This window comes from Hyperolius riggenbachi, chromosome 8, assembly GCF_040937935.1.
Source record: "Hyperolius riggenbachi isolate aHypRig1 chromosome 8, aHypRig1.pri, whole genome shotgun sequence".
NCBI classification, from domain to species: domain Eukaryota; kingdom Metazoa; phylum Chordata; class Amphibia; order Anura; family Hyperoliidae; genus Hyperolius; species Hyperolius riggenbachi.
In genome coordinates this window covers 245543805-245553415 of record NC_090653.1, presented here as the reverse complement: position 1 = coordinate 245553415, position 9611 = coordinate 245543805, and the positions used below count along the sequence as shown (strand labels likewise).

The 9611-nt window shown below is 45.5% G+C and overlaps 1 protein-coding gene across 5 annotated transcripts in view; it reads right to left on the bottom strand.

Annotated features, from left to right (window-relative positions):
- SH3GLB2 (SH3 domain containing GRB2 like, endophilin B2) overlaps positions 1-9611 on the bottom strand; it is a 136416-nt gene that overhangs the window by 21849 nt on the left and 104956 nt on the right. The window lies entirely within an intron of this gene.

Genomic DNA, 9611 nt, shown 5'->3' with positions numbered 1-9611 from the left:
TGTGTGACACTTTTTTGCAGCCTAGGTGCGCTAAGGGGCCCAACGTCCTATTCACAGGTCATTTTGAGGCATTTGTTTTCTAGACTACTCCTCACGGTTTAGGGCCCCTAAAATGCCAGGGCAGTATAGGAACCCCACAAGTGACCCCATTTTAGAAAGAAGACACCCCAAGGTATTCCGTTAGGGGTATGGTGAGTTCATAGAAGATTTTATTTTTTCTCACAAGTTAGTGAAAAATGACACTTTGTGAAAAAAACAATAACAATCCAATTTCCGCTAACTTTTGACAAAAAATAAAATATTCTATGAACTCATCATACACCTAACAGAATACCTTGGGGTGTCTTCTTTCTAAAATGGGGTCACTTGTGGGGTTCCTATACTGCCCTGGCATTTTACGGGCCCAAAACTGTGAGTAGTCTGGAAACCAAATTTCTCAAAATGACTGTTCAGGGGTATAAGCATCTGCAAATTTTGATGACAGGTGGTCTATGAGGGGGCAAATTTTGTGGAATCGGTCATAAGCAGGGTGGCCTCTTAGATGACAGGATGTATTGGGCCTGATCTGATGGATAGGAGTGCTAGGGGGGTGACAGGAGGTGATTGATGGGTGTCTCAGGGGGCGGTTAGAGGGGAAAATAGATGCAATCAATGCACTGGGGAGGTGATCGGAAGGGGGTCTGAGGGGGATCTGAGGGTTTGGCCGAGTGATCAGGAGCCCACACGGGGCAAATTAGGGCCTGATCTGATGGGTAGGTGTGCTAGGGGGTGACAGGAGGTGATTGATGGGTGTCTCAAGGTGTGATTAGAGGGGGGAAATAGATGCAAGCAATGCACTGGCGAGGTGATCAGGGCTGGGGTCTGAGGGCGTTCTGAGGTGTGGGCGGGTGATTGGGTGCCCGCAAGGGGCAGATTAGGGTCTAATCTGATGGGTAACAGTGACAGGTGGTGATAGGGGGTGATTGATAGGTAATTAGTGGGTGTTTAGAGGAGAGAATAGATGTAAACAATGGATTTGGGAGGTGATCTGATGTCGGATCTGCGGGCGATCTATTGGTGTGGGTGGGTGATCAGATTGCCCGCAAGGGGCAGGTTAGGGGCTGATTGATGGGTGGCAGTGACAGGGGGTGATTGATGGGTGGCAGTGACAGGGGGTGATTGATGGGTGATTGACAGGTAATCAGTGGGATATTACAGGGGAGAACAGATGTAAATATTGCACGGGCGAATTGATAAGGGGGGGGGGGGTCTGAGGGCAATCTGAGCGTGTGGGCAGGTGATTGGGTGCCCGCAAGGGGCAGATTAGGGTCTAATCTGATGGGTAACAGTGACAGGTGGTGATAGGGGGTGATTGATGGGTAATTAGTGGGTGTTTAGAGGAGAGAATAGATGTAAACAATGGATTTGGGAGGTGATCTGATGTCGGATCTGCGGGCGATCTATTGGTGTGGGGGGGTGATCAGATTGCCCGCAAGGGGCAGATCAGGGGCTGATTGATGGGTGGCAGTGACAGGGGGTGATTGACAGGTGATTGACAGGTGATTGACAGGTGATCAGGGGGGATAGATGCATACAGTACACGGGGGGGGGGGTCTGGGGGGGGGTCTGGGGAGAATCTGAGGGGTGGGGGGGTGATCAGGAGGGAGTAGGGGGCAGATTAGGGACTTAAAAAAAAAATAGCGTTGACAGATAGTGACAGGGAGTGATTGATGGGTGATTAGGGGGGTGACTGGGTGCAAACAGTGGTCTGGGGGGTGGGCAGGGGGGGGTCTGAGGGGTGCTGTGGGCGATCAGGGGGCAGGGGGGGGGAAATCAGTGTGCTTGGGTGCAGACTAGGGTGGCTGCAGCCTGCCCTGGTGGTCCCTCGGACACTGGGACCACCAGGGCAGGAGGCAGCCAGTATAATAGGCTTTGTATACATTACAAAGCCTATTATACACTGTTGCAGCGGCGATCCGGATGCCAGTAACCCGCCGGCGCTTCCGAACGGCCGGCGGGTTACGGCGAACGGGGGGCGGAGCCAGTCCCCGGCGGCTGATCGCGTCACGAATGACGCGATCGCCGCATAGCCACTCCCGCAGCCGCCCCCGCCGATGGGCGTATTGCGGTCGTTTGGGACCGGTCTTTGCCGCCGCCCATCGGCTGGGGGCGGTCGTTAAGTGGATAAGTAAGCTTTCACCGGCGAGGGCCACAAAATATTTTATCGAGGGCCGCAAATGGCCCGCGGGCCGTGAGTTTGAGACCCCTGCTTTAGATGTTCTTGCATGCCACTAGAGGTCTCTCTTCTGTGTAGCACTATATAGATCTTCACATCTAAAGTGATGCAGAAAAGCCTCTTTGAAGGTCTCCTTCTCCTGCTGTGCCATTCTGCAGTCCCACCCACAAGTGCATCGGATAAAATGGGGAGAGAAGTAGGAGAGGAAAGCTCTTCCTATTGGCTCTCTGCTGTCTGTCAATACTATTGCATGCTATTTGCTAGTTTCCGACTTTTCAGAGCTGGAGGTAAATATTTAACACCTCTCTTGATCAAATCTTTGTGAATTGACATTTACTGACATTTGTTGAGGTATTTACCGCACAAGTCATTAATTTTCCTCACCGCTCTGTAATTTTAGCTTGCCATGCGGTAACACCCTTAGTGAATTTCGCTAAAAGTTTGGTAAAAACAGCTGTTAACGAATGCAATGATGCTTCTTGAATTGAAGCCATTGTTGCAAAACGGTTGTTTTCCTTCTGAAAAGACCATTCTAAAAGGAATTGATTCCTACCACTTACAGCACATCAATTTTCAATAGTTTCCAGCAGGGAAACTGCAGTGCTGCACTGTTTGGTGCAGTGCAAAGCAGGGCTGTGGAGTCGGTGCAAAAATCATCCTACTCTGACTCTTCAGTTTATGAAACCAACGACTCCAGGTACCCAAAATTACTCCGACTCCTCAGTCTAATTTTTACAAGGGCTATGTATTTGGTTCAAAAATCAACTGTCTCAGACTCCTGAGTTTATTGAAACCATCGACTCCGACTCCAGGTACCCAAAATGGCTCCGGCTCCTTGACTACGACTCCACAGCCCTGGTGCAAAGCTATGGGCTATTATCTACCAATGCTCTCGCCACACCCCACAACACCCTACATTTTTCATCCTGTACAATCAATACGTTCGATCAATTTTTGGTCACAATTGATCTGACAAACCGATCTGACATTTTGGAGGATTCCTGGCAGATTAATCAAATCCGCAGGAAGTCAAATTGGAAAATCGATGAGTCCATTATCTAGTCCTCTACCTCCCAAACAAGAGTCCTCAATCTAGTCCCCCACCTCTGGGATACCAAAAATAACAACACGATCCAGAGAGCTTTGAACTGTGGCAGGTTAAAAAGAAGACAAATAAGAGCAGCTGGTAGACATGACAGTAGTGTAAAATGCCAAGAAGTGCGATTTTTGTTCAGGACCCCATTTAGGCGAAGATCATCCCTGGACAGAGGAGGTGGCGTCACTGGTGTGAGGGTTGGTAGACAAGTAGTAGAAGCAGCGCCCAACCATCCAGATGTGACGTGCTTTTGGTCGTTGTCCCTCTGCCTCTTGGAACAGCAAGCAGAATTTCCAAGAGAAGAGACCCAGCACCGTCTTCAAATGTATTTCAAGCTTTTTATTTTTAAAGCATCAAAAGTATTATAAAGGGCAAGTCTATGCGACATTTCGAGAGGAGCCTCCTCTCTTTAAACGTCGCATAGACTTGCCCTTTTTAATGTTTTTGATGCTTTAAAACTAAAGAGCTTGAAATACATTTGAAGACGGTGCTGGGTCTCTTCTCTTGGAAATGGTGTGAGGGTTGGTGGAAGGGGCAGGCAGAGGCTGTATGGCAGCAAACTCAGGTGCCTCTACTGAGTCAGAAAAGTAACTTATGACAAATGTAGCAGTGGGCACTCTGTGGGCACTCTGTGGCACCTGCCCTTAAACACACTTGCCATAAGAGGGAGTTATGGAATTACTTCTGACTATATAGTACTGACCTGGCTAAATTACTTTCTAAATCACTCTCCTAAAATTACCATACAGATTAGGAAAAAGTGAATTGAATAAGGGCCTTTATCTGCATACTTGTTCCAGGTGGACGACTCAAAGGATTACTGGCAAAAGATTAGGATAAGCAACTAGATTTTTCAGACTAACCATGGCATTCAACCATTGTATAGGTTTTAATTATTTTTTATGACAAGTACTTTAATCAGCATCTACACCAAATCCACCGGCAATAGATCAATGTGCTCTGTTCTAGTAATGAGCACAAATTTTGCATCAAAATACACAATGGTGATGTGAAATTGTAATGCGAAATTTCAGGAAAATTGTAATTCATTTTGTCTGCAATTTTTATTATTCGTAATTTTGCGTAATTATTGCGTAATTTTGTTCTAACTGTAGCAATAGCACAGCCCCCAAACCTGCTATTGCAACCAAAATTTCTACATATGTTAAGGAGAATAGTGGGTACAAGTCAAAAACATTTTTTCAAAAAAAAAAAAAAATCTAATTTTTGAGAAAATCTATTTTAAAAAGGAAAAAGGAAAAATGGTTTTTAAACTGTCATTTTTTTATTTAAAAGAGGAATTCCGGTGAAAATAATGTAATAAAAAAGTGCTTAATTTTTACAATAATTATGTATAAATGATTTAGTCTGTGTTTGCCCATTGTAAAATCTTTCCTCTCCCTGATTTACATTCAGACATTTATCACATGGTGACATTTTACTGCTGGCAGGTGATGTCACTGGAAGGAGATGCTGCTTGCTTTTTTGGCAGTTGGAAACAGCTATTATTTCCCACAATGCAACAAGGTTTCAGCACAAAATGAGCCATACAGAGTCCCCTGATGATCCGTTTCAGAAAAGGAAAAGATTTCTCGTGGGAAAGGGGGAATCCGCTACTGATTGGGATGACATTCAATTCTTGGTTACGGTTTCTCTTTAAAAAACATTTTTCTTTTGCATATTTAAAATCGATTTTCTCAAAAACTGCAAGGTCTTTAACCACTTTCCCCTCCACTACAGTATATCTACGTCAGCTGTGGCACCCTCCAAGCCACAGCGACGTAGATATACTGACCTGTTTGCAGCCCTGCTGTGCACGGTCGGGTGCTCTTTAGAGTGCACCCTCCGGCACTGTCAGCTGCAATACTAATTGGTGGAAGGGAACATGTTCCCTTTTGGCCAATTAGTATACCCCCCTCCCATGAATGATCGCTGCAGTAGTGAACTGCAGCGATCCTTCACCTGTCCCCCTCGGCGCACATAGAGTTAATAAAAATGCACAAGCAAGCAGCGACACTCACCTACCTCGGTCCTGCGACGAGCCTGAAGTCTGATCCTCCGATCCCCGCTCTGCAGTCAGCCGCATATTGCCGGAAACCCGGGTCCCGGCTTGATGACGTCATCAAGCCGGGACCCGGGTTACCGGCAATATGCGGCTGACTTGCAGAGCGGGGATCGGAGGATCAGACTTCAGGCTCGTCGCAGGACCGAGGTAGGGGAGTGTCGCTGCTTGCTTGTGCATTTTTATTAACTCTATGTGCACGGAGGGGGCTGCCTGATGGGGGGGGGGGACATCTGGCTATAGTTTCTTGGGGGGAGGGGAGGAAATATGCAAAGGGGGTATACATGTTTACTGGGGGGCATCTGAGGAACCAAGGGGAGGGGGGGTTACAAATTTTGCACATCTGGGCACCTGGGGGGGCCCATAACTTAATACTGGGGGCATGTTTGGCTATAATGGGGGGCAGCGCTAATCCTGGGGGTACATCTGGCCATAATGGGGTAATCCTGATCGGGGGACACATCTGGCTATAAAGAGGGGCACTATTCCAGGGGGTGCATCTGTTAATCTCTTCTGGGGGTGGCAAACACGGGACACATCTGGCTATGCTGGGGGGGCTAATATTGGGGACACATCTGGCTATACTGGGGGGGATGGGGCGATACTGGGGACACATCTGGATATCTATACTGGGGCGACTTTAACTGGTGGCACAGTTTTTATGTCAATCGCACTTTTTATTTTTAAACAGAAATTGGTCAAAATTGAGAAATAGTGAAATTTTTTTATTTCCCCCCCCTTTTTCCCATTAACATGCATAGAGAGGAACATTTTACTTGGGACCAAATACCCCCCAATGAAAGCTTAGTTTGTCTTGAAAAAAAAAGATATATAGATCATTTATGTGGCACGAGTACAGATGAAGTTATTGGTGATTAAACAGGGACACCGCAAAAGCGTCAAAACTGCCCTGGTCAATAAGGGGAAAACAAGGTCTGGATGCGAAGTGGTTAAAAAAAAAAAAAAAAAAAAAAAAAATTTGACTTGTACCCACTATTCTCCTTATCTTATGTAGTGATTTTGGTGACAGTAGCATGTATGGGGGCTGTGCTATTCACCACTAAAGTCGGCACAAAGTAACGCGAAAATTTCAGGAAATCACAAACGATGACATGAAATGAACTGAATTTAAAAGTTGTAAATACGTTTGGGCGTAATAGTGAAAAATTTAAGCGAATTTCAAATAATCGTAATTAACTGACTACGATCACTATATAACTACATCCCCATTTCTGTTCCATAGACCAAACGCCTGCTTTAATTATTTCTCGCTAGACTTATCTAACCTTCTCACTACTTTATCCCAATCAGTAGCTGATACCCCATTTTACATGAGAAATCTATTCCTTTTCACAAACAGACCATCAGGGGGCGCTGTATGGCTGATATTGTGGTGAAACCCCTCCCACAAGAAACTGAGTATGTACTCTTGGCAGTTTCCTGTCTGTGAACCCTGTTGCACTGTGGAAAATAGCTGTTTACAGCTGTGTCCAACTGCCAAAATAGCAAGCAGCAGCTACATCACCTGCCAACAGTAAAAATGTCACCATGTGGTATATGTCAGAATATAAATCAGGGATTTGAAAAAGTTCACAATAGGCAAACACTGACTAAATCATTTAAACATAATTATTGTAAAAATGAAGCACTTTTTTATTACATTATTTTCACTGGAGTTCCTCTTTAACGCACTGAAAGCCCCAGGTGCTTGGGAAAACGGGAGGAGGGGGTGGGGGCTGCAAACATACAACCCCACAGTTCTCATAGATTTATTTATTTTGTTCTTCACTGTAACCCCACGACTGCTGGCATACTTGTGTAGTCTCGTAACAGGAACATGCTACACCTCATCCCTTCTTTAACTGTATCTAGATATCCTGCATTGTCCCCAGATCCCCAGCTGGACAAAGTCAGAAGAAGAAAAGAAAATTGTCAGATGAGAAGAAATAAGCAAAATAAGAAGTAGATGCCACAGCAAATGACCTAAGCAACCAATACTCACATCCCCCTCCAGCTGGGTAAAATACGAAACAAAAAAACAGAAAAAAAACACGACACAAAAAAAAAAGAAAAGAAAGAAAAACAGACACCACAAGGTTAGTGAGGGACAAACAAAACCAAACAGAGGGAGGAGTTAAACAGCAGCCAGTATAACAGTATTATTAGGATGGACATGGTAAGCCTCCTAGAACAGTGATGGCTAACCTTGGCACTCCAGCTGTGACAAAACTACAAATCCCATCATGCCTCTGCCTCCCTAAGTTATGCTTAGAGCTGTCAGATTATTGCAATGCTCATAGGACTTTTAGTTCCACCACAGCTGGAGTGCCAAGGTTAGCCATAAGTGTCCTAGATTAATAATATCCACTGACAACACTAGGTTTTATCACAGTTACTGTAATGGGCTGGGGTGTGAGATACGCCAACACCAATCAGAAACCAGCTTTCATTAGAGCCAGGTACAGAGACACAGCATACGGTACGCTGTCAAACTGTTTTATAAACTATAGATTTTGGTGTAGAAATGCCAAACATTATTCTGCAGGAATTCTACTCAAACATTTATGGAAAGGCAGGTGTACAATTTGATCACGTGATTGATTTGTTAAGTACCACACAGCCACAAGATTTTTGGAGAGAGATGGTAGAAGGTCGCAGGTGGGCCCCTCAGCACCCACTAGGCCCCAAGCACCTGCCTAGGTTGCCTGGTGGTGATCCAGCTTTTGCTGGTGGACTTATGAAAGTTATGCAGATCCATCAAGTTATAGAGCCTAATTCTGAAACTAAACAAGGCAAATTTTAAAAGCAATCATGTTGAGCATTAGAAGTATTATTTATCTTTAGGACTAAACTTTTCAGATTGCAAAAAAACTATTAAAAAGATTGGTTGGTGCAGCAGTTCTTTCCGGCAACTGTGCACCAATCCATACAGGTTTCCGAGAGCTCTTCCGGTTAGCTTCCTGTTAGTGTACTAAGGTCTTGCAATTCCTTACTCCCAAAGGAATAAAACTGCTTCTTGCAGATATAAAGTGTCTTCTCAGGGCCAGGGCAAGATTCTGCAGTACTGGAGGCAGAGATCCCAAAGTTTGCCCCCCGATGGCAAATGTGTCCCCAGTATTAATTAGATAAGCAAGTGTCCCCCCAGTGTTAGGTAGGTGTCCCCCCTTCCAGCATAGGTAGCCAGATGTGCCCCCCGGTATAAGGTAGCCCCTCTCCCCAGTACAGATAGCCAGATGTGCCCCCAGAATTAGGTAGCCCCTCTCCAAGTATAGCCAGATGTGCCCCCAGTATTCGATAGCCCCTCCCCAATATATATAGCCAGATGTACCCCCAGTATTAGATAGCCCCTCCCCAGTATATATAGCCAGATGTGCCCCCAGTATTAGGTAGCCTTCACACCATATGTAGATTATGGGGAGCACAAAGGTACAACTCAGCTGTCGCCATTGCAGGGATCTTCGGCATGTCACACTCCCAGTGCCTCCTCTCTGACTCCTGCTGTGGTGCATGTAATGAGAGATGCCACCAGAGGGCGTCATAGAGAGGAGACACAGAATGTGCAACAGGCTCCCAGTTCCCAGCAGTGCTGACAGGTTAGCTGTACCCACATGCTCCGCATACTCTGCATATGGCCCGGCGAGGGGGGCAGTCGGGAAGGAACAGGCGTGCCTTTATGCCTCCCCAGCCTCTGCCCAGCTCTGTCTCTACTAGGAAATGTATGGTCTGGTATTTATTGTTTTTTTCTAGTAGGTGTTGAATGGTAAACACCTAATTGACCATCCTGTGGCTAAATCCAGAGCTGAGAGGAAGCAAGATGTACTGCAGTGGGAAGCACATTTGGCCTAGGACACAGGTTTTCTGCCCATCGCTTTGCTTCTATACATTATACATATTCACTTTTCTCGATTGCCATTAGAATTTGCCTTGTTTCATTTTGGTTTTAGCTAGGCTCTGATATAATCACCTTAAACGTATCTGTTTTCTGTAAAAAAAAATATATAATTATCTCGCAATACGTCATTTCTAGATCACATGACCTAAACCTGACATATAAGATCACATGCCCCATCACCGCACTGCTTGGTACCACCTTGATTCTGAATTACAGTTTAAAGTGGCTCTAAAATTTGACTTCAAGTCCCAATGCGATCATGCTAATGAAAACAGATTCCTGATTGGCTGGTAAGAGCTACCATGGCTCACTTCTCTTTGCAGCCCAATTGTTTACCTCTTGCTAA